The sequence below is a fragment of the Apostichopus japonicus genome, chromosome 7 (genome assembly GCF_037975245.1).
Source record: "Apostichopus japonicus isolate 1M-3 chromosome 7, ASM3797524v1, whole genome shotgun sequence".
NCBI lineage: Eukaryota > Metazoa > Echinodermata > Holothuroidea > Aspidochirotida > Stichopodidae > Apostichopus > Apostichopus japonicus.
In genome coordinates, this window is record NC_092567.1 from 9,915,505 (window position 1) to 9,941,411 (window position 25,907).

Below are 25,907 nucleotides of genomic sequence, written 5' to 3' on the forward strand. Positions count from 1 at the left end.
TCGACTACCACTATAATAAAACACAAAATATTAGAACGTAAACAAACGCTGTGACTATGTTCATCCTAGGCAAATTTAGTTTGCAAGTATTGAGACAAGAACACGAACTAATAAATTACATTTAAGGAATCTGTAATTTGGTGACATTGTAAGAGTGAAATATGTGACAAACCAGTCAAAACCTAATATCAGAAAAACCAAAATATTATTTCCATGACCTCATAAAATTAAATCATCCTCTGCAAATTCTCTCTTTTCTCTGTAATTGTTTTTCAAAGAAAGTTGACAATTTCGAGGGTAATATGCTAAGAAGTATTTGTCAAAACCTTTACCAATTCTAGCAGAGTAGAACTATAGAGCAGCAACACTGATGACCCTAACTCACCTGAGGTCAATAGTATAATGCATATGCCCAATTATTTGCATAATAATTTGCATAGTAATCTGTTACTGAAAAAGGAACTTAAGGTCGTACTCCATAGTAATAAACAAATAAACAAGTATTTTTGTATCAGCATGAATGTCGTACACTAGGATATCAATCTCAATGCCAAATACTCAGTGTACTGTTGTAAACATGATAATTTAAATCTTAACCAGGAATGCAAAAACATTGAGGTTTAGATTACATGCAACGAGCTGCTTCTTCAAATATACGATGATTCCATTCTTAACATATATATATATCTTACAAGTTTCCACAGTTTGCTCTCTGTTTCACTGACATGAAAGGACCAACTAAAACAACTAACTAGAACTAGAACATAGTAATACATCCACTCATACATTTCCGTATTCATTGACAATAGTATGAGCACTTGACCAAAACAATAGGTCTGTTAGAGTATGTTACAAATTTGCCTGGTTGAGAGAAATACATCCAGTTCTAAGTTTTCACTGTTATATGTACAAAATAAGCTATGACTTTTTTCTGTGTTGTTTAATGTGCCCCTTCACAGACTGAATTGATCAAGCGTTGTGACAATGTGAGCAAGCATCTAGCAGAGATGCATATTTGACTCATTCTTCCCTTTGGCTGCAAATAACTTCATATAACATTTGGCCCCAATTGACCCTACCTTTAATTAATGAAGTCCTCACAGGGCAAAAAATTGGACAAGTAGCATAAGCAATGGGACACTGTGGTAAGCCAGTCAGACTGACCTACATTAAATTGAATAATAATGATGATGATAGCACTCACTACATTGCATATGACTTCACTGTGGTAAGCCATCCTGTTCTGTGCGCAGACCTACACCCAATAAAAGCCCCATTGACTTACACACTATATCACAAAAGTAATGTCTTTAATCCTAAACGCTACCCATCACTGGATAGCTGACAAGTTTGCCACTATCAATTTTCCGTACTAAGACCATGCAGAATTTTTGCTGAGAGCCGGAACTTTTAGTCACTTGTAAACAAACCTCTTTACTCAGTCGTAAACAATTTTCGTATGCTGCTCCTAGGAGGGCTAACTGGTCTAAAATTGCCTCAATTGACCCAATGTTTGCACCACATGTGCTTCCATTCATGCTTTTTAACATCCAAGCCACAAAAAAGCACATCCTAATTGATAACATAGCAAAAAAGTTGTTCTCCTACTCGTAATTGGCACTTTTCCTGAAGGAGAACACTTGGGGCAGCTTGATATAGACGCTAATAGGAGTATGCCACCTTCACTGCCATACTGACCTGTCAGTACTTACATTGCAGAAGCAAAGCATGCCACACAGGCAAGTTTCAGGGTTCTATTTACTGTCACACTGGCCTCTAAGTACTTAAAACAATGCAGCAACAAAGCAGCCGTAGGGTTACAATTCACTGTCATACTGGCCTGTCAGTACTTACAAAGCAGTAACAAAGCATGCAATTAAGGCAGGTTTCAGGGTTAATATGCAAAATCACTGGGCATGTGCTTAGACCTAAAATGAAACACTGAAGCATGTAATGTAGTTAGGTATAGGGTTGTAAACCTAATTCACAAAATATAACATTAATTGTTGACATATTTGTCTGAGTTTCTTTCAGGCACAGTGAATCCTTCTTTGAACCTCAGATAGACCATTAATACTATATGCCATTATGTCTCCATTTTGTCTACTGCCTAGCACAAATTTGAATCAATCCCTGTTTCATGTTTTAATTACAGTGATAATAATGATGTCATAACACCATCAAACAAAACATCATTAACATACACCATGTGAATGATAGTTTTACAAATAACTATATATATACAATGGTTGCTAATTAAATTAACGATTGGATGCTACAAATAAGGCTATGGTACAGTAACACTATTATAATGTGTCACCACCTTGATATGATGCCTGCAGTAAACTATACACACTGAAACCCATATAATATGTCTGCTTGGATTTGCAGGAGCGTCTTCAGCAGCGTCATCAATCAAAGTGAAAGAAACATTGAACAGCATCAACCCGCTTGACCTCCAGTATGTCTATCGCTTTGCATGTGGACTCAACAAGTCAGCAGCAGACATCATCATCAAACACCTGCAAGAAACCGAAGAGGGACGTCAGTTTGCAATTCTTTGTATGCTTGAACAAGAAGAACAATCAGACCAATTCAGGCAGTCAGTTAAGGACTTGGTTTCAAGGGATATTGACATTTCCTGGGATGATTCCAAATTATTACAGAGTTCTACCATACAAGTCCTTGAAGTTGCTTCAGCTAATCAGGTAATTATCAATTTGTGTATTGATACTACACCAGAATAAGTTCTTAAGTTGAAAAAGTTCACCCGTCTTGGTTTAATTTATTTAATATTTGTGACTCATATTTACCATACACATTGTTTAGATTTATATTACAACAGTTTATTGCAATTAACAGTTCAACTCTTTTTGTTTTTAATCATTTGGGTTTTGATTTTTCTTCTCATTGTGGATAGACAACAACGTTACTAACTTATTAAATTTCCTTTCAGAAAAGTTTGGACATTCTGAATAAGTTTCTTTCATCTCAATCCCTTAGTCGGAAATATAAGAAATATAGCACATCAAAAAAAAAGGCCCCGACAGCACGCATGCACAAAACACCTATTATTTTGTGTGGAAAAATGACCATTGTCTCATTGTCTAAATGTAGCAGCAATGATTTGATAAAACAAATGTGATATTATAAATCATAAAAAAAAGGTAAATGGTTCTTGGCTAACCTTGGAAGACACGAAAGCAGGTTATTTAAATTATCCTTTGTAATAATACTGATGTGCTTGTTATGGAATGCTGTTGTGGGTTGACTTCTTCTCAGCTTTAAATGAAAAGGAATGAACTATATAAGTACACATGTGAAGCAAACAAATTGCATTGGGGTGGTAAAGAATATGTTAGTGCCCAGGCCTGGTCCATGAAAGAAAATTGTGGAAAAGCAAGATAATAACCAATGAAATAATTATCTTGTCACAATGTTGGGATCACTTTTGGAAGTTGACAGCATGTAGTTCATAAATGTATTATATTCCTTTCAAATAAAAACACACGTGAATATGCACATCACTTTATGATCAGGGCTGTAACTATACATCCCATTGTATTCTTGTTTGGGTCTGGTGGTCTAATATGCATAAATATGCATAAATACACTAAAATATAATTACTTAATACAGCTCTATTGCCTTGATCAAAGGTATTCAGCAAAACCCATTACCACTTCAAAAACTGAAAGTTGAGAATTGAGTTGTAAAGACACTCACCCACAAAAGTAGTAATGTCATCAGTGATGTTGGATGTTTGAATTTTCTTTTTCAATTCCTTGAAAGACATATACAGGAAAACCGTTGCAATGCAATGTTGAAAACTGTACCAGCTGGAGGTCAAAGAGAGAATACAAAATAAATCAACCTTTCTTTCACTAGATTTATCAAGGTGAAAATTAAAGAGGTCTGTGATAACTTTTGGACCACAGTAAAGAAGAGTGCTTTACTCAAAGTACCTATTGTGGCATGTACTTGAGTCTATAGTGTTCAGTTAGAACCATTGAAATAGTTTTTTTTACAACATTATGGGATAACTAAAATGATATTTTGAGTTTTTGGTTTTAATCTGAGGGAAACAAATACCTAAACAGAAGACATATTTGTTGGTAACCCAAACTACTTTCATACAAACCAACAAGTTGTCTTCTAGTCTTACCATTCTGGGAGTGCCAGAAGTTCTAGAAGACTTTATGCATTTGAGTCTCAGGCGGCAATTTTTATTTCAGTTTGGCAAATGTTAAAATGTATCAGAGGGTGTTTGGGCAAATATTGTGTCATGACAAGCTCATTACAAACATACCAATTACTGGATTAATCAGCAAGAATCCGATCATTTTAATGTCCTTACTAGGGATTAATTCTGTCAGATGTATTTTGAGTGGATGAGTTAAGACTTGATACAAAATTAATTTAGTGAGAGTGAATGAAGGTAAAAGAGTATTCCTTGATCTGAGATGCTATCCAAACAAGAGCCCAAGGGCACTGTGGTTCCTTGCTTGGGGTATATGACAATAGACATAATATTATCAAGCAAGATTGGGCTGAAAAAGTCCAAGTAATTGTGGTCCTACATGTTCCCATAAAGTAACCAACACTATAGCCAACACTTTTGTGATCACAAAATGTGATCGGATTTTTTATTAAAAGGCACTTTTGAGATCTAAATATGGCGTCGAAAATGTAAGAAATTTAAGAGACCTACAAGCGTGTCAACAGATATGATAACAATGGTGACCTCAGATGACATGACCTTTAAGTTTCAAAATGTTCCACCACCCCATTCACAACTTGTCCCAAAATATCAACCATGTCACACCTTGGCATTGAGATTTAATTGCATTAAATGTCAAAAAATTAACTTTGAACTTGTATGTAACTTCACACACAAAGGTCACCCGGAGGTCAACCAATTGACATTTTTGATCAGTGAGACCTAAATAGAGCATGACTGTAAAATTTCAAACATTTTTTTTTGCCCATTTTCTCCCCCCATAATACTACTTTTTTAACATTAGCTGACCTTTGGTGACCTTGGATCACATGACCGTTAAGTTTGAAAATATTCCCCTATACCATTTGCAAAAATCAACCTTGTCACACCTTGGCACTGGGAGTTATTGCATTAAATGTGTGAAAATTAACTTTGACCTCAAATAACTTCGCACACAAAGGTCAAATGGGGGTCAACCCATTGACATTTATGATCAGAAGGTACCTTTAACATCTGAAAATAGCATCGAAACTGTAAAAATCCACAAAACACGAAAAGGTCACCAGAGGTCAAATTGAGGTCAAGGGTCACCCACATGCGAGTCGACAATTGAATTACATTGAAGCAACTCCCAACCCTAACGGACAAGTTGTTCTCAAGTTATCGCAAAAATACTAGTTTCTTATCATTAATTGACCTTTGGTGACCTCGGATCACATGACCGTTAAGTTTGAAAATATTCCCCTATACCATTTGCAACTACTCCAAAAATATCAACCATGTCACACCTTGGAACTGGGAGTTGTTGCATTAAATGTCTGAAAATTAACTTCGACCTCCTATAACTTCGCACACGAAGGTCACACAGGAGTCAACCCATTGACATTTATGATCAGAAGGTACCTTTAACATCTGAAAATAGCATCGAAACTGTAAAGAATCCACAAAACACGAAAAGGTAACCAGAGGTCAAATTGAGGTCAAGGGTCACCCACATGCGGGTCGACAATTGGATTTCATTGAAGCAACTCCCAACTCTAACGGACAAGTTGTTCTCAAGTTATCGCAAAAATACTAGTTTTTTATCATTAATTGACCTTTGGTGACCTTGTATCACATAACCGTTAAGTTTGAAAATATTCCCCTATACCATTTGCAACTACTCCAAAAATATCAACCTTGTCACACCTTGGAACTGGGAGTTATTGCATTAAATGTCTGAAAATTAACTTTGACCTCATATAGCTTCGCACACGAAGGTCACACGGGGGTCAACCCATTGACATTTATGATCAGAAGGTACCTTTAACATCTGAAAATAGCATCGAAACTAAAAATCCACAAAACACTAAAAAGGTCACGAGAGGTCAAATTGAGGTCAAGGGTCACCCACATGCGGGTCGACAATTGGATTACATTGAAGCAACTCCCAACCCTAACGGACAATTTGTTCTCAAGTTATCGCAAAAATACTAGTTTTTTATCATTAATTGACCTTTGGTGACCTCGGATCACATGACCGTTAAGTTTGAAAATGTTCCCCTATACCATTTGCAACTTGTTTCAAAAATATCAACCTTGTCACACCTTGGAACTGGGAGTTATTGCATTAAATGTCTGAAAATTAACTTTGACCTCATATAGCTTCGCACACGAAGGTCACACGGGGGTCAACCCATTGACATTTATGATCAGAAGGTACCTTTAACATCTGAAAATAGCATCGAAACTAAAAATCCACAAAACACTAAAAAGGTCACGAGAGGTCAAATTGAGGTCAAGGGTCACCCACATGCGGGTCGACAATTGGATTACATTGAAGCAACTCCCAACCCTAACGGACAATTTGTTCTCAAGTTATCGCAAAAATACTAGTTTTTTATCATTAATTGACCTTTGGTGACCTCGGATCACATGACCGTTAAGTTTGAAAATGTTCCCCTATACCATTTGCAACTTGTTTCAAAATATCAACTGTGTAACACCTTGGCACTGGGAGTTATTACACTAAATGTCTGAAAATTAACTTTGACCTCATATAACTTAACATACAAAGGTCACGTTGGGTCAACTTATTGACATTTTTGATTGATGAGACCTAAATTAGAGCATCAAACTATAAAAATTCAAACATTTTTTTCTTTGCCCATTTTCTACCCCCAAAATACTAGTTTTTTGACATTAATTGACCTTTGGTGACCTCGGATCACATGACCGTTAAGTTTGAAAATATTCCCCTATACCATTTGCAACTTGTCCAAAAATATCAACTATGTCACACCTTGGAACTGGGAGTTGTTGCATTAAATGTCTGAAAATTAACTTTGACCTCGTATAACTTCGCACACGAAGGTCACACGGGTGTCAACCAATTGTCATTTTTTATCGGAAGGTACCTTTGATATCCAAATCCAGCATCAAAACCAAACATTTTCTTTTTTGCTCGTTTCCTCCCAAAATAAGCACATTTTTTCTAATGTGACCTTTGACCTTTTGACCTTGGTTTCAGATGTAGTTTAATCTCCTGATTCCAAAAAACAAAACGAAAAGTCTGTACAACCATCCTAACTCCGACCGAAAAACTTTGACCCCATATAACTTCGCACATAAGGTCACACAGGGTCAACCTATTGACATTTATGATCAGAAGGTACCTTTGACATCTGAAAATAGCATCGAAACTGTAAAAATCCCCAAAACACGAAAAGGTCACCAGAGGTCAAATTGAGGTCAAGGGTCACCCAGATGCGGGTCGACAATTGGATGACATTGAGGCAACTCCCAACCCAAACGGACAATTCGTTCTCAAGTTATCGCAAAAATACTAGTTTTTGATCATTAATTGACCTTTGGTGACCTCGGATCACATGACCGTTAAGTTTGAAAATGTTCCCCTAACCAGTTCACAACTTGTCCCAAAATATCAACCTTGTCACCCATTGGCACTGGGAGTTATTGCAGTTTTAATATTTTCCATTTTTGGACCATAACTGACCTTTGGTGACCTTTGTGGGCACCAAAAACAATAGGGCACACCTTCTCCATATGGCGGATCTATAGTCCAAGTTTGGCCTCAATCCAACATTCCCTTATTGAGATAGAGCGTACCCAAGCAAGTGTCACAGACGCACACACACACACACACACACACACGCACACACACACACACACACGCCAACCTGACTGCATAGGTTCCTTTTGCTAAAGCAAGGAACCAAAAACCTACCAGAGGTTGTTGAAACATTACTATCACTGTTATATACTAACCATTAATGTGATTACCATCACATGGAAGAAATATCAGATGATGAACCATTCATTGTCCTTGTCAGCACAGTATGAATGTGACTTCCTTCGAAAACTGGTAACTGCAGGTGGAATAGGTGATACCTTAGTAGCTCGCTTCAAAATTACCCTAATGAAGAGAAAAGAAAGTGATGTGAATGAGATTTAAGTCCTAATTATAGGAGAAATTGAGAATGTCAGTCAGAAATAGATATGTGAATGTCTCTGGCTAACTACCCTGTATACATGGACAAACACAGAGAAAAAAATTCAGAGGAAGGAAAGTACACTTCAGTTTCCAATAACCAGGTATTAAGTGTAAAAATTAGCCAGTTAAGCATGAAACTTGAACCGGATTGTCCGTTGTTTAGTGGAAGTGGCATATAAAGGTGTGGTGCAGTGATATTAATGAGCTCCCAATGGAGAGTCCAACCTCACACAAACCCAACCATGCATGGTTTGGGCTTGACTGAGAAATTTGTGAGATTTTGCACCTCTCTTTCGTAATGAGGACAGAATGTCTTTTGAATTTCCACTCATTAGGAGATAATTGTATCTAATTTAGTGTGTCAGCTTTGGTGGATGTGTTATTTTTCTTCCTTTAATGGAACCAAGCCTCTGGAGATTGCATTGGCTACATTGACCTAGTTAAACCACTCTCGGGGGGGTCTATTTCTAGATTTTAGATCACCAAAGGTTTATAAAGTACCCTGTTCAGCTGGTCAATAGCCATACAATATGGACAGTTCTTTCTACAAATTTGGCAGATGAAGACACTTGTAACCTCAAAATTTTGAGTTAAAAAAGTTTTGAGATGAAAAAGTCAAAATTTTGACTTTTGAGGTGAAAATCTTGAGATAAAAATTCCAAATATTGAGAAAGAAAATTCAAAATTTTGAAATTTGGGGACACTTATATATTTTTTTTAAGCCACCGTACTAAGTCGGTGAAGTTAGATCAGTTTTAAAACCAATTAGATTTCTTAAAACCAACTGCAGTGACTGGCTCAGCAATGTTTAAAAATTATCAAGTATAAAGTGACAATTCTTTATTCACAGCTGTACATACTCAGATTAGTAGGAAGTATTTCCAATTGTGTTCTCTGTTTATAGTGGCTGGACTTACAAGGGTACTGCAAAGCTCTCCAAATCTTCAGTATTTTCACATAGTTTCTGGAATCTGCTAGCAATTTTGAGCACATGAGGACATGTCAGTAATAGAAATACTTAATCTGATTTTACACTGTGGAATATATATAAATATCTGAGCCCTAGCCGGGTACTGGGGGCTTCAGAATAGCCCTGTAACATCTCTTCTACTTCCTGTCTTCTTCTACTAAGTTTAAAACATGTAAATACATGTTAGAGAGAAAAATGTAATTTCTATGAAGTATAAATCTAAGCCCTGGTGGGAGTCCCTTCGGACTTTAGCTGAGGCATTTTCACTGTTCAGATATTTAATGTTCTCTGATAGTGATTTTGCAGCCCTAGTGGAGGGCTGGAGGCTATGGGGAAGGGGGTTGGGGGCAAGTGCTCACCACCCTAATAGATACCAGTGCTTGTATCTGTTTGAATGTCCTCTAAATGTGTTTATTTTAAACAGTATTCAGCTCTCAAATATGCAAGGAAGAAATGTTATCATGACATGATATTGATAAAGGGTGGCAGGGGAATTTAACTCCTCAACCATGCTTACTAGCCAGCAGTTTGGTGAATCAAGTCACAACAACCAGATTAACCTAATTCTTACCATTCCTATGTAACTCTGTGCATCGAGAAGTGTAGGATACTGAAAGAAGCTTGATAGATGCATACAGACCTAATCTGTTTGACCCCAAAATATGGAGAATAACATTTTTCAGGGCCAAAAACCGGGAGAATAAGGGGAAAATAGGGAGGTTGGTCATTTTCAACTGAAATTATATAAATACTCCTAAATAAATAGTCTACAGTACCGCTCATGTATAACTGGACATGTGTACGCGCACAGGATCGTATAAACAAGTACAATCGCGTATAAAATCGTTGACAAACAAATTGCCGCGTAGACACCTCGTATAATCCCTGTACGAGTTTATACGCAGGTTATGCTATTGTGCTCAATGAATAGGGGTTAAAGTCGCCGAAAGAATTAGTGAGATGTTTGAAACAGCCGTTTCTTAAATCGTAGTTTAAGACGTGATATTCACCTAGCATCGAAGAGGACGCAGGTAAATTGTTTGCCGGCATAGAACTTAACTGTTTTTTTTGTCGTACACAAGTAGCCTACATGCGAACTGCACACATTTGGTACGCCGCATTTACAAACAAGTGAAAACTTGTGTTTATTAAACTTGTGCAGGCGCGCATCCAGGGGGGGCGTTGGGGGCGCGCGCCCCCCGGATAAGAAAGAGAGGAAGGAAAAAAAGAGAGAAGAAAAAAGGAAAAAAAGAGGGGGAAAAAGAGAGAAAAAGGAGAAAAGGAGGGAACAGAAGAAAAACGCCAAAGACACCGGGAAGAGAAAGAGGAACAGTGACATAATTACAGCGCTGATCCATATTATATACACAGAGTAGCCAGTGATGGATCAAGGATTTCGGAACGGGCATGCGCCTCGGCCTACCCCTTACACCGACAACTCCAATTTTGACGTTTCCATTTTTCCTCTCTCACTAATGTATATATACTCTATATGGTATATCATAACCCACGTGTGTGTATGGACGCCTTAAACAGTTGTACAATTGTGCTATGAAAAAAACTGTGGCTGGTCACGAACTCGGCCGAGTCGTTGGGGAACATGGCGCATTTCGGTATTAGACCAGAATCTATATGCGAACTGCACTATACATGTGTTCTTCGATGCAACATTGCCATCCACAGATAAAATGTAATACACTCCAACCTGATTGCTAATTGTTACCCCAAATCTAGTACCGTAACTCATACAATTAATCTAAAAATAAATTTTGCATGAGATTTGAGAATTGAGCACATTTCCTGTGAATATCATGTAGTTGACCCAAAGGCGTATCATTGCCGGGGCGGGGGCTGACGCACCCGTCACTTCTTGAGATTGTTCCCATCTGCATGAAAACGTGCGACTCACAACCCTATGCCCACCCCTCTAATCGCTTCCCGATGACATGCTATACAATACGAGAATTATTACTGTTGACATTGTTAGGCGTGACTTCTCCTAAAGACGTTTGAAATGACGAGATGAAAGTATGTTGGTATTTCAACATTAATCAGAAAATTTCTAAATTATACACTTGGATAAAAGTCGGGGAGGGGTGGGAGGGGGCAATGTTCTATTCAGCTGAGAAGAAGGCCACTGCTACAAGTGTAAACCCCTCCCGGCCCGCTCCAATCCCCCCCTTACGACTTTACAAAACATTGTTCATAGGCAAAACTGCATGGTGTATGGAGCCAATTTTAGACCTAATTGGTGGTCTAATTATGCCTCGGGGTGCACCAGTTAACATCAATTATCAATTTTCAAAAAGAATTCAGGGACGGGGCTACTGAGATTTGCCTTCAACAAGCCAACGACCACACCTCAGCCATTTTTAAATTCTCTGGTCTTTCCATAATAGTGCAGGACCTACCTAAGTCAGTTGGGATTTGTTACCCCCCCCCCCCTTTGAAATCCTATTTTAAAATGGGGGTTGAGAAGGGGTCCCATTCTCCTAGTCCTGCAAACCGATTTCAAGTAGTAGATAACCTATGCATCTGCCATTAAAATGTGGTACATGGCTACATGAAGGTATACTGTGTACCTCTTTGCAGATACAAATACTAGTCATTGTTTTTAGTACATTTTGTTAGTTCTACACAATGAAACAAATGGAATCATAAAAAAAAGCATTTGATGTTATTTATAGAACTAGTTCGGCAAGATGTCCTTACATACATATGGCCTGTAGATTTGATCAAAAGTATGCAGCACAACCCATAACAATTTCACAAACTGACTGTTGAGAAATTAGTATGTAAAGACTCACCAAAATCTCCGCCACAAAGGAAGTTATGTCATCAGTGATGTGTTCCCACTTGCTTTTTTCTTTCATTTTCTTGGAGGAAATGTACCAAAGAAATGTTGAAAATGGTATCACCTGGAGGTGAAAGAGAAAATACAAAATAACTCAACTTTCCATTCACTAAATTTATCAATGTGAAAATTCATCAGGTCTGTGATCATTTTTGTAACAGAAATCAACGTCTTTCCTTGTGTCTTATTAATAAGCATATATGAATATTTTATAGAGCTGTATTCTCAGGGCAGCATATATTTTGTTTTCTATTTCTGTTTTTATCTTTGGGTTTGTTGGACTGACATAGCTAACAGCACAGGACTAATATCATTATTCAAAGCACCTTTGCCTTTATCTTAAAACTGCTATTTAAGAATATGTTTTGCATCTGAGGTAATCAATACAGTCAGTTATTTACAACACTTGAAGTGGTAACTGATCAACTCCATGTTACGTCCTAAGAGTTGTGAAGCCCCCCCCCCCCCCAAATAAAAGACATATTTGGAAAATTGCTGGAATATTTCTAACAAATTTGTGAGCTATCTTCCATAGGACTGCAACAGAAAATATATGTAGAAAGCACATGTGCTGGAGTTTCCTGGAAATATCTCTTAAACGGCCAGTATTATAACTGAAGTGCAAATAATGTACATATTATACAGAACACATTAAGAGAATCCTTCAACACTGTTGACCAATGGCTAAGAATGGAATTCTGAATTACTTTGGTTTTTACTCTGAGGACATGCATATGGTCCAGAAGGTTCATGCATGTCTTGTATTACTGACTGACAACAACATATCCACACATTACAGTAAAGCCACTAAAGACTTCCATTTGTAATCCCTTAGTATATACAGTAGCTCATTGACAATTGACATAAAACCTAAATTATCTTCAGATTTAAATTTGACATCAATTTTCCTAGGTATTATATGTACTGAGAGGGGAAGGGTAGGAAAGGTTAGGATGGAAACAGAGATTTTTATGGTTCCTGTTAGTCATTCTACATGGTTCTAACTTAGTGTGGGTATGGTTTTAACTTAGTGTGTGTATGGGTCTCACTTTGTGTGCAGTGACTCTATTTAATTGTTAGGGGACATGCACTTATGAATTAAATTGATTGTTTATGAGCCTGCCATACATTTTACTGGCTATTATTTGTGGAAGTTAGGCTGACAATCCAGAGGAGTCTGGCTGCGCTGTTAAGACTGATTACTACCCTTACCTGCCACCCAACACTATGACACACTGATAAATTAGAAGGGATCAAGTCATCTGAATATTTTGTTCCTTAATTTATGATGAATACACAAAACAAAATATGGACCCAGTACACTAAGGTAGCATACGCCCATTAAAAGCCCCATTGACTTACACACTAAATCACAAAAGTAATGTGGTCTCTAAGTCTAGATAGAAGTTTTCACTAGCTAAACGCTACCCATCACCGGAGAGCTGACAAGTTGGCCTTTCATGGCACAATCAATTTTCCGTATCATGACCGTGTAGATTTTTTGCTATCCGAGCCGGAAGTTTTCGTCACTTGTAAACAAACCTCTTCACTCAGTGGTAAACAAATTTCCTACGCTGCTCCCGGGAGGCCTAAAGGGGTCTAAAATTGCGTCAATTGACCCAATTTTCTCACCACATGTACTTCCATTCATGCTCTTCAACATGCAAGCCACAAAAAACTAGATTATGATTGATAACAGGTCACAAATGATGTTCTCCCCCTGCTTTTTGGCACTTTTCCTGAAGGAGAACAATCGAGCGGATTGATATAGACTCTAATAGGAGTATGCCACCTTAAGTGAGAGCTGAATTTTTTTTTTATCACCAAAATGATACTTTTCATAGTCGTCACCATATAAACCACAACAGAAATCTATGCAATTATCATTTTAGGTCCATAAAGATGTATTTTCAGAGATTTCAGTATGCACGGTGCAGTGTGTAAATACACATATGAGCAATACTGTGTAAGCAGTAACCAGGTCTATGTCTGCAACAACACTTCCAGTCACCAATTTTGATAAGCTTGACCAATTTGGGTGCATCTATGATTCTTGCAGGTATTATTGGTATCCCTGATCACAGTCCACTTGGTCTGGCTTGCCCTACCTGCAGAAACATCATCCATAGAAGGGTTAGCGGTGAGAGCTTTTTCGTCTCTGGCTCTGAAAAGTGATGAAAACTACTTTTGTTTAGCTCAGCAGATTCCTCACAAACTGACCCACAGGACATACCCCAATGTATTCCTGAACTGTTTGGAACATGTTAAACTGATATTGCATGTCACTCCAGTGCAACTGTTAAGTTACTAAGAATAAAAGAAGAGAATTGAAGGTGTTCTTTGCCAAAACTGGATCATCAGGATTTGTAAACAACAGCCTCACTGTAACAGTATTACAGTAGTCAAAAGGAAAGCTTACTGAAATGCTATCTAGATACACTGTTCACCTCAATAGCATATCCAGTCCATTTAAAGGTTTGTGCATAGGTTGTTACAATGTATTAAAGACAGTTATAAGAGAAGAGACGTGGATAGGGGGGCATATTTCATGATAAAACATTCAAATTTGTTGCTCGGCAGAGAACAACAACGTCAAATTACCTTATTCTCCATTTGTGGCAAGCACTGGTTCCTATAGTTACTACAGTAGATCTCCCATGGAAGCATCAGGATATCTCTTTCTGCTGTCAGAGTTGTTTGGGATTTGTTGTTACCTCATCTAACCAGTTGAGTCCATTGATACCACACCCATTCAAAGTATATCGCTGTGCATGCTGAGGACTTAGCACATCAACTTTCTCTGAAAATTGACAAAACAACAGAAAACTAATGAGGAGTGAGTAGGCTCAAAAACTCCTTGATTCACATTGGCAGAAGCAGAAAATGCATACCTTTGTGGATTATTTGCTAAATAAGACTCAAAACATTCTCTGTGCAAGGTATTAGCCCTCAGCAGCCACTCCACTTAGGATACAGACCTCATACAACATTGTGCTACAGCTGGTGTAGACTTGGTCTAGGATACTAACGTAGTGCCATTATGAACATGAGGCCTAGGCCTAAGCTAACAACATTAGGGGTATTTCATGCATTGAAACTGAGTTTTTGTCCTTAGTTAAACACCAGGTACTTCCAACTTAAGCAAAAATAACCTAAAATATGATTACCATGTACTTTAGGTGCCCACAGATGTCAAATTTCACTGAACTTAGTCGTTCACGTCACACACACTGCAGGCATTTTGGTCTGATTCTGAAGGATTTTGAATTTCGTGCATTTGGCACCTACTTAGCAGATTCAAGGCAGGAATCATACTACGGAAGCTTTGGTAGGTCAAGGTTTAATGACCCAATAGTTTATTGGGGAGGAAAAATGGTCAGAAATGCTCAGAAGGCTGTTCTAGTCTAATGTATAGAAACGCACATGCTCTTTGTGGTACTTTAAGGCTGTGATACTAATGTATGCGTAAAAATCACCCAAGCTTGAAATTTTCTGACGTTTGCTTGAAAACCATTTTTACACACCATAGCAACTACTTTGATCCAAATTTGGGACTTCTAGCACTTAAAATGACAAATTTGGCATTTTTGCTTAAGGTAGCATACGCCCATTAAAAGCCCCATTGACTTACACACTAAATCACAAAAGTAATGTGGTCTCTAAGTCTAGATAGAAGTTTTCACTAGCTAAACGCTACCCATCACCGGAGAGCTGACAAGTTGGCCTTTCATGGCACTATCAATTTTCCGTATCATGACCGTGTAGATTTTTTGCTATCCGAGCCGGAAGTTTTCGTCACTTGCAAACAAACCTCTTCACTCAGTGGTAAACAAATTTCCTACGCTGCTCCCGGGAGGCCTAAAGGGGTCTAAAATTGCGTCAATTGACCCAATTTTCTCACCACATGTACTTCCATTCATGCTCTTCAACATGCAAGCCACAAAAAACTAGATTATGATTGATAACAGGTCACAAATGATGTTCTCCCCTGCTTTTTGGCACTTTTCCTGAAGGAGAACAATCGAGCGGATTGATATAGACTCTAATAGGAGTATGCCACCCTAAGCACATACACCTCTTTGTGTACTTTTACACAATGGTAAGCAATACAATGTATGACATGCATTGCCTCATATATGGTGTATGTAAGTTAGACTGAAGCCATTATCTTCTTCCCTAGGCCCTTAGGGAGTTTGCTGATCAAGCAAGATTCAAAACAATTACTGTTCCACCAGGATTAGGTAGTAAAAAAATCACTTTCTACTCAGAATCAAATCTAATTATAACTACAACCCAGCTTACCAGTCCTGCTATACTCTAAGTATACACTAATCATTACAATCAGCATATTGTAAGCCATTCTGTGCAAGATCCACATCATGTGACCCCCAAAGATCATCTCACGAAAGATTAATCCACATTTACCTAATGAGGAGATAAAGACAAAGACAATAAGAAACATATATGAACTAGATGTTTAATGCAAACGATAAAATCCCTTGTTTTTGAGTTTGCCTTTTTAATATTTACTCAACAGTTATTCCATTGCTCACAGATACACAAGCTTATGCTAAAATGACTCAATAATTGCAAGTTCATTCATTTTATTGCAAGGCACTTTTATTTTAAAGTTGAATAATTTTTGGAAATTTATCCATAAAGAAAACCAGAAAGTCAAAAGACTTAGTGATTCCTTGCCCATATGATAATAAACTTTAGGTAGAAGATTTTCTAACGATCTGAAATGCTGAGCAGAAATGGAAAGTCTTGCAGAATTGAGTAATGCATATCTATGCAAAGAGGGTCGAAGGTCAAACAAACTTCACTTCTGTATAATTCTACTTATTCTGACTATAACCAACAATTGACCTTGAATGACCTTCGACCTCCATGAAAAACAATAGGGATTATCTGCTCATCAAAGGCTACCAACATACCAAGTTAAAGTTCATGAAACTTTTCTTCTTGAGATATTGTATTCACAAGGTTTACAGCCTTTGACCTCTGGTGACCTCAAATAACCATTAACCTCCATGAAAAACACTAGGGATCATCAGCACACCAAAGGCTACCAACATACAAAGTTTAAGCAACTTTGATTTCTTGAGATATCGTGTTTACACGGTTTTCAGACTTTGACCTGTGGTGACCTTTATGGAAAACATGAAAAACCATGTCGGACCCCATCAGTTGGAGTTTCACAAGTTATTGCCCCCAAGAGCCATAATTGACCTTTGGTGACCTTGGATTACATAACGGTTATTTAGTAAAACGTGCACCTACTTCATTCACAATATGTCCCAATATATCAGCCATGTCAGACTTTGTCATTGGAAGTTGTTACAAAAATTAACGTAAGTGGACATTTTTTTGCCCATAAGCAACCTTGAATGACCTTGGATGGTGATACGTTTTTATGAAAAATGTTCCCCTTGATGAAGTGCACTCCATCCTAAAATTGTTATGCACTCCAATGTAAATACACAATGTTATTGCTAAAAAGGTATCAAATCCAACCGTTGGCACCTCATAACTTAAGAACCAGGTGTCCGATCGAAGTGGGAGATAGTTTCATCTGTAGAGCACACAGAGCTGTATCATATATTAAATATTGACAAACATTTTTTTCTTTGCCTTGTATCTCCAAAAATGAGCATATTTACAACAAAAAAACATGTCGGACCCTGTCAATGGGAGTTAGTGTTTTCAGCCTTTGACCTCTGGTGACCCCAAATGACCTTTGACCTCCATGAAAAATAACTGGGATCATCTAATCACTAAGAGTTACCAAAATACTAAGTTTAATGTTCAATTCAACTTTACTTCTTGAGATTTTGTTTACATGGTTTTCAGCTTTTGACCTCTGGTGACCCCAAATGACCTTTGACTCCCATGAAAAACCATAGGGATTACCTGCTCACCAAGGGCTATCAACACACTAAGTTTAAGGTTCAAGCATCTTTTACTTCTTGAGATATCGTGTTTACAATTTTTTTAAACTTTTGACCTCTGGTGACCCCAAATGACCTTTGACCTCCATGAAAAAACAATAGATAATAATTGCTCACCAAGGGCTATCTACACACCAAGTTTAAAGTTAATGCATCTTTTACTGCTTGAGATATCATGTTTACATGGCTTTCCGTCTTTGACCTCTGGTGACCCTTAATGACCTTTGACCTCCATGAAAAAGAGTTGGGATCATCTGCTATCCTAGGTCACTCCACAGTCCAAGTTTCAAGTTGAAGAATCTTGTACTTCTTGAGATACCGTGTTTACAATTGTTTCCGTCTATGACCTCTGGTGACCTCTCAAATGACCTTTGACCTCCATGAAAAAAGATAGAGACCATCTACTCACTAAGGGCTACCCACATACTGAGTTTGAAATTCCAAAAACGTTTACTCCTTGAGATATTGTGCTTACAATGTTTTCGGACTTTGACCTCTGTTGACCTCAAATGACCTTTGAACTCCATGAAAAACAATAGGGATCATCTACTTACTAAGGGCTACCCACATACCAAGTTTGAAGTTCATCCAACTTTAACTTCTTGAGATACCGTGTTTACAAGCAAAGCGTCACATACGCACACACATACATACATACACACACGCATACACACGCCATCACCATCGCATAGATTCCTTCGGCCTTCGGCAAGGAATCAACAAAAAGGCAAAACTTGGTAACATGTTTGCAATCCTATGGATTAGACTAACTTGGTCAGCACACTTTCTAATTAGGTACTTTTAACGTTGTTTGGTGCAGCAGGCCAATGAAGTTGTTCATCTTTGTATGAACACCAAATTTCTAATTCTATTACTTTGAAGTCTAGCAAAGTTAGGCCTAATTACTGGTCTAGATTGCTTTTTTTTTCAAACTATCTGTATACCAGTGTGAAGCAGAGGCTGCTCTATTACATAAATGTTAGTGTTTTTGCTTTCACAACTTTCCCAGTAACTTCATTTCCAACTTTGCCAATATACAGCAACATGATGCACCCCCTCCCCCTCCCTACCCAAATACACTCTTATAACATAATTACTGAATTACACAATAACTTTAAGAACAGAAAAATAATACAAATGCATTAAGGATTTCAGATGACATAACATGCTGAATCCTACAAGTACTTGTCATATTGTGTTGTATGATTGTCTGTGATAGAATCGTAAACTTATACTTGTTACAGTGCAATACCCACTACCTATCATCATCCTTGACAACTATTTAATATGATGGGATAGGTGGACCTTGCCATAAATTACATAATATCCACTCAACCTGGAGACGGTGACAATAGAAAGCCTTTATTAGCATTATATGCTCACAAAGGAATGAAACGGATACATAATGAAACAATGGATTTCTAATGACCATTAAAATTGGTCCGATTTGAAAGATTAGAGATGTACTTGGCATCAGAATTTCATCTTCTTGAAAACTACAATTATGGTTCAATTTGTAGAGATGATGCTACAATTAGAGAAGCACTGAACAAAAGAGGTCTCACAGAATCTCTGAGTTTAAGACACAACCTTTAGCAATGTTCTCACTAGATTGTTCATATCTTATGTCTTGTTTTGCAGTTATTGGAATTGATGGGGGTTGGGGGAGGGGTGCTGGATGATAGACTTTCCGGTGGGGAAATTTCCCTTGAAGGATCATCTGATACGTCATGGACTAAAAATATCCAATTAAAAACTTGCATTCTCATGGAGGGGGGGATGGGTGGGTGGGGTAAGAAACAGGTGTTGGGCTATACAATCATTACCCTGCTGATGTACACTGTACACATTTCTTCCAAGAGCTGTAATCCGGAATTGAAACTGGTAAATACCTAAACAGGCTGATCTCAGTACTGAATAATTCCACTTTACCTGATGATGAGAAAAAACAAAATACATTTGGTGATCAGTTATAGTGTTATTATTTATGTAAATTGTCATCACCCGGTCTGCAAGTAGCTGCATTCTACCATGTAGCATTGTCAAACACAGAACACAGCTGATATAAACATATGGTATGCTACTGTAGTTTCAAAATAAATTACTCAGTTATAATTATAATAACAATGTAAAGAAACTAATGCAACTAGAATACAAACCTATTGACTATACAAGATGAGTTCAAGGTCTCACAATGCTTCCCACAGTGTATATACAGCTCACCTAATACCAAACTAATTGGAATATAAAGAAACATTAATTTGAAATTGAGACAAGCATTGAATCTTCAATACAAACTTTAAGCAATACCACTAGCAATCCAGTCTGGTTTATATTCATTTGAGAAACAAAAGTTATAACAATGCAACCCTGAAATAGAATGGAGCCTGAAGAAAACATGATGAACGATTCTGGTCACATAATTTAGGAACCATTGGTTCACTGTACTGTCTATAGGTTGATGAATTTGTAGGATTTCTGAAATGATGACATTGTACTATAATTGATTGAGTTAAAGTACATTTCTTTCTATCTGCAGACTTTGACATATACTGTTATTTCATAACATGTTGTTCGGTGCAGTCCTGTTGTGAGAGGGTGAGGGTTGGGTGGAGGCTACAGTTGTACGTCAGCTAAGTGCCCAGTGAAATATGTGATAAAGATTGATATACTTTTAACTTTGGATAAACAAAGACTTAAAAAAAGTGGAGCTGGTGACACAACTGTGCATGGAACTGTGCCTGGCTCTCAATGTTACTGGTTTTGTGTACACCTTACTTGAATAATGCTTCTTTAGCCTCACAAGATGTGATTGTGAATCTTAGAACTGTTGTGCGACAGTTTTTCAGGAGTTTGGAGAAAAATATCAAAGAAGTAAATTAGATACAAACCCAACCATAATCTTCAGCTGATATGATAGACACCTTTGAGATGAGTACCAAAGGTGGAGTTGATTTGCATTTTACTGTCCAATTACATTTCAAATCATACTTCCAATATGTAAGCAAATGCTTCAAACAGTCATCTCTACTGTAGTACAGTAAATTAACATCATAACAAACAAAGTACATTAAAGTTCAAGATTATATCCATAGTTGTGTGACCTTTGTGTGACCTACCTAAATTAATCAAGGTTTCTTGTTGTTATTTGATGGAGTGTTCATTACAAATACCTCTAACTCAAAGCTCAGCAATACAGACTGAGTTGACTTCTTTAATGTTTCTACAGCATTATGGAATATCTAAAATGGTATTACCAGTTTTCGGTTTGAATCTGAAGAAAATAAATACCTCAACAGAAGACATATTTGTAGGTAACCCAAGCTACTTTCTTACAGAACCAACAAGTTGTCTTCCAGTCTTACCATTCTAGAAGTGTCAGGAGTTCTAGAAGAATTTATTAATATGAGTCTCGGAGGCAATTTTTATTTTAATTTGACAAATGGTTAAAACGAACCAGAGGGTGTTTGGGGGCCTGTTGTGTCATGGAAAGCTCATTACAAACATACCAATTACTGGATTAATCCAGCAAGAATCCGATCATTTTCATGTCCTTACTAGAGATTAATTCTGTCAGTTGTATTTTGAGTGGATGAGTTAAAACTTGATACAAAATTCATTGAGTGAGAGTGAATAGAGGTAAAAGAGTATTCCTTGATCTGCGATGCTATTCAAAAAAACCTACCAGAGGTTGTTGAAACATTACTAGTCTATAACTGTTCTATACTAACCATTAATGTGATTACCATCACATGGAAGAAATATCAGATGATGAACCATTCATTGTCCTTGTCAGCACAGTATGAACGTGACTTCCATCGAGAACTGGTAACTACAGGTGGAATAGGTGATCCCATAATAGCTCGCTTCATAATTAACCTAATGAAGAGAAAAGAAAGTGATGTGAATGAGATTTAAGTCCTAATTATAGGAGACATTGAGAATGTCAGTCAGAAATAGATACGTGAATGTCTCTGGCTAACTACCCTGTATACATGGACAATCACAGAGAAAAAAATACAGAGGAAGGAAAGTACAGTTCAGTTTCCAATAACCAGGTATAAAGTGTAAAAACAATTAGCCAGTTAAGCATGAAACTTGAACCGGATTGTCCGTTGTTTAGTGGAAGTGGCATATAAAGGTGTGGTGCAGTGATATAAATGAGCTCTTAAAGGAGAGTCCAACCTCACACAAACTCAACCATGCATGGTTTGGGCCTGACTGAGAAATGTGTGAGATTTTGCACCTCTCTTTCCTATTGAGGAAAGAATGTCTTTTGAATTTCCACTCATCAGGAGATAAATTTTGTATATAATTTAGTGTGTCAGCTTTGGTGGATGTGTTTTTATATTATTTTTCTTCATTTAATGGCACCAGGCCCCTGGAGACTGCATTAGCTATATTGACCTAGTTACACCACTCTCGGGGGGGGTCTCTTTCTAGATTTTAGATCACCAAAGGTTTATAAAGTACCCTGTTCAGCTGGTCAATAGCCATACAATATGGTTAGTTCTTTCTACAAATTTGGCAGATGAAGACACTTATAACCTCAAAATTTTGAGTTAAAAGTTTTGAGAGATGAAAAAGTCAAAATTTTGACTTTGGGGTGAAAATCTTGAGATAAAAATTCCAAATATTGAGAAAGCAAATTCAAAATTTTGAAATTTGGGGACACTTATATATTTTTTTAAAGCCACCATACTTATTCGCCGAAGTAAGATCAGTTTTGAGACCAATTAGATTTCTTAAATCCAACTGCAGTGACTGGCTCAGCAATGTTTAAAAATTAAACAAGCATAAGTGACAATTCTTTATTCACAGCTGTACATTCTCAGATTAGTAGGAAGTATTTCCAATTGTGTTTATAGTGTTTATAGTGGCTGGACTTACAAGGGTACTGCAAAGCTCTCCAAATCTTCAGTACAGTATTTTCACATACTGTAGTTTCTGGAATCTGCATTTTGAGCACATGAGGACATGTCAGTAATAGAAATACTTAATGTGATTTTACTCTGTGGAATATATAGCTGAGCCCTTGCCGGGTACTGGGGGCTTCAGAGGAGCTCTGTAACATCTCTTCTACTTCATGTCCTCTTGTACTAAGTATAAAGCATGTAAATACATGTTAGAGAGAAAAATGTAATTTCTATGAAGTATAAATCTAAGCCCTGGTGGGAGTCCCTGGGGACTTTAGCTGAGGCATTTTCACTTTTCAGATATTTAATGTTCTCTGATAGTGATTTTTCAGACCAAGTGGAGCCTATGGCGGAGGGGGGGGGGGGGCAAGTGCTCACCACCCTAATATATGCCAGTGCTTGTATATGTTTGAATATGTTTATGTTAAACGGTAGTTAGCTCTCAAATATGCAAGGAAGACATGTTATCATGACATGATATTGATAAAGAGTGGCAGGGGAATTTAAATTCCTTAACCATGCTTGCTAGCCAGCAGTTTGGTGAATCAAGTCATGTGCAACAAACCAGATTTACTTCATTCTTACCATTCCTATGGAACTCTGTGCATCAAGAAGTGTAGGATACTGGAAGAAGCTTGATACTGTAGGTTCATAGGTCCTGATCTCCTCTATCCAGTACAGTCTCTGTCTTCATATTCACTAGAGGGTTTCTTCCTACGGTTGAATTATTACATCATGGAGCCGTCAGACTGAGCCTCAGTGACTTCTAAATCAAAAGTGAAACACTAAACATGAAATCAAATTAGTTATTCAGATATTTTTAGATTTCAGAAACAAAAGTATACTCACTTACAAAGAAAAACCCATGGTAGCAGTTCCACTTTGATCCAATCATTGATCATTTTAATTTAGTGATTATACAGTATTAGTGTTTGGTTTCTGAAGCTTTTTGAAAGTTCTTAGGAACTTTTGCATTCAGATAGCAACGTGACACTACAGCAGTCTTTGTGGGCAATCAACTTTACATGTTAGTTGTAAAAGACCCCTACACTTTTAGTAAGTAAATTATGTAAAGGTGCATATTTGATTTGTGATATTGAAGCTAAAGATACATCAATAGGAACTGAGCATTACCAGCACAAACCCTGGAAATTCTGGATATGTTCCAATAATGGATTGTCTTTGACCAGCAAGGGCGATGTAAAGCACTGCAGTATTATGGGTGACAAACTACAATAATGTTTGTACTGTATATGATATGGGATATTGAATCTCAGTCTCTGGAAAACCTTGCACTTCATTTGACCTTTACTCACTGGCAGGTTAGTACTTAAATCTACAATATACCAGGAGAGGAAACAACTCCAGAGTACTTTAAGAGTAGGTTTTTATGACTACATAGTTTGAATAAAACCTTTCAGATACAGTAGTTGGATGATCTCGCAAATGTAGAACACTTCTTCAATAAACTAATGTGATCAGTATTCTGAGGGAGGAAACCCTCTCCTTCAACTTGTAACCAACTAACAGGCTAGCATCACCATATTTCAGCTAGTCCTACATTGTGCTGATCCTAGGACACGCTTTATGCTGGCATTGCGGACTTTTGAATGTTGTCATTAAAACCATTGGACTAGGCCATCGTTAGGCTGCACTTTTCTTATATGACTAAAGAAGACCTAAGCCATAACTTCAACGTTATGATGTCCCTGTCCTTGTAGGTACATAGCCTAACAATATGAAAGGAAAACAAGACATACGTGGGATTTCTTCTATGACAATTGCAATATACTTAGTCTGTTTCTTTCAGTATCACCATCTGAAATATATTGCAATATCTTCATATTAGTAAGCCAGTACTGTAGCTTCGGGGAATCACGTTAAACAAACAGAGAAGTACAACCATACAACCGTTCTTCAAACGCTGCTTTACACTGTGTCGTTGGTTTGTTTAGATTTTGAAGATGAGACTTGTTCAAGTCGTTTCATTGCCCACGAGGGAAATACCCCTCTTTTTCAGATAAATGATCAATCTTCCAATTCAAATAATAGCAATTGGCAGTGGCGTAGCTACGGGGGCGTGGGGGCGACCGCCCCCCCCCCATTAAAGCTCGTCGCCCCAGTCGCCCCACTGGGGTTTTGGGTGTCGAAAAAAAATTACATGTGCGAAAAAAAATATATCATTGGTCTGAATGATCTCGAATCTCCATGATGACCACTCATGAACGACCCTTCGACCGCGGACCGGCAGTAGGCTATAGTTGCTGAAAACCTGACGTGACATAGCGCATAGGCCGAGAAGTCTACAGTAGTCGCACTGTACTGAAAACGCATGTTAACGACCGTCGAATAATGTAATTCTTGCTCTACAAGACTACAACACGCATAATGTTTACTACTGAATCTGTGTGTTCGACTGTTCGGGCAAACTTTGCCTTTGTCACTCTTTTTTTAAATATCCATAATCCCTAACATACAAATAAATACTAATACAAACAGCCTATCATTATCTTGTAACCAGTGCGCATTAACTGATCAAACAAGCTAGTGAGCAATACTATACCCTTATAGAAAGGTGGTCTCCAGGTACTTGAATGCCAAAGAATTAAGATGTTAATAGGTAAAAAATGCTGACATCATACACATGCTTCTCACATCATTGCTCGCGTCATTGCCTCAATACCCTGTTACATTTTCAATCTGGTTTTCACTTCTGGGACGTACCTTGATGCTCTTAAAACCGCTAAAAACCAAATTTTCAAGAAAGGAGACAACACTATTGCTGATAACTACCGGCCAACAGTGGCGGAGCGTCCAAACAGTCAGGGCGGATGCCCCCCCCCCCCCCCCGACGGACTCAAATGGACTGCTGGCGCCCTTTTCAGCTTTTAAGCATGTTTTACTTCCCGATTATTGACTTTTTTATTTCACTCTCATCTACCTATTGACATTTGTCACATTTTGTTGGTGTAGTTTACTGACAAAATGCTCTAACGTACGGCGAT

At 37.6% G+C, this 25,907-nt stretch overlaps 2 protein-coding genes across 14 annotated transcripts in view; one reads left to right on the plus strand and one right to left on the minus strand.

Annotated features, from left to right (window-relative positions):
* LOC139970049 (uncharacterized) overlaps nucleotides 1-25,907 on the plus strand; it is a 245,528-nt gene that overhangs the window by 186,118 nt on the left and 33,503 nt on the right. The gene's annotated exons all lie outside the window — the stretch shown is intronic.
* LOC139970087 (uncharacterized) overlaps nucleotides 116-25,907 on the minus strand; it is an 853,056-nt gene continuing 827,264 nt past the window's right edge. For 5 of the 9 annotated variants that reach the window (XR_011793966.1, XR_011793963.1, XR_011793962.1 and 2 more), the window contains 7 exons: nucleotides 14,637-14,835; nucleotides 14,144-14,199; nucleotides 11,989-12,099; nucleotides 7,986-8,133; nucleotides 3,725-3,837; nucleotides 3,188-3,282; nucleotides 116-2,522 (listed from right to left, as the gene is read on the minus strand). The gene's annotated coding sequence lies outside the window, so the exon portion shown is untranslated. Of the gene's footprint in view, nucleotides 2,523-3,187; nucleotides 3,283-3,724; nucleotides 3,838-7,985; nucleotides 8,134-11,988; nucleotides 12,100-13,915; nucleotides 14,217-14,636; nucleotides 14,836-15,202; nucleotides 16,308-16,337; nucleotides 16,461-19,812; nucleotides 19,919-25,907 lie in introns of those variants that run through there. The other 4 variants (XR_011793961.1, XR_011793969.1, XR_011793964.1 and 1 more) reach the window with 4 other exon arrangements.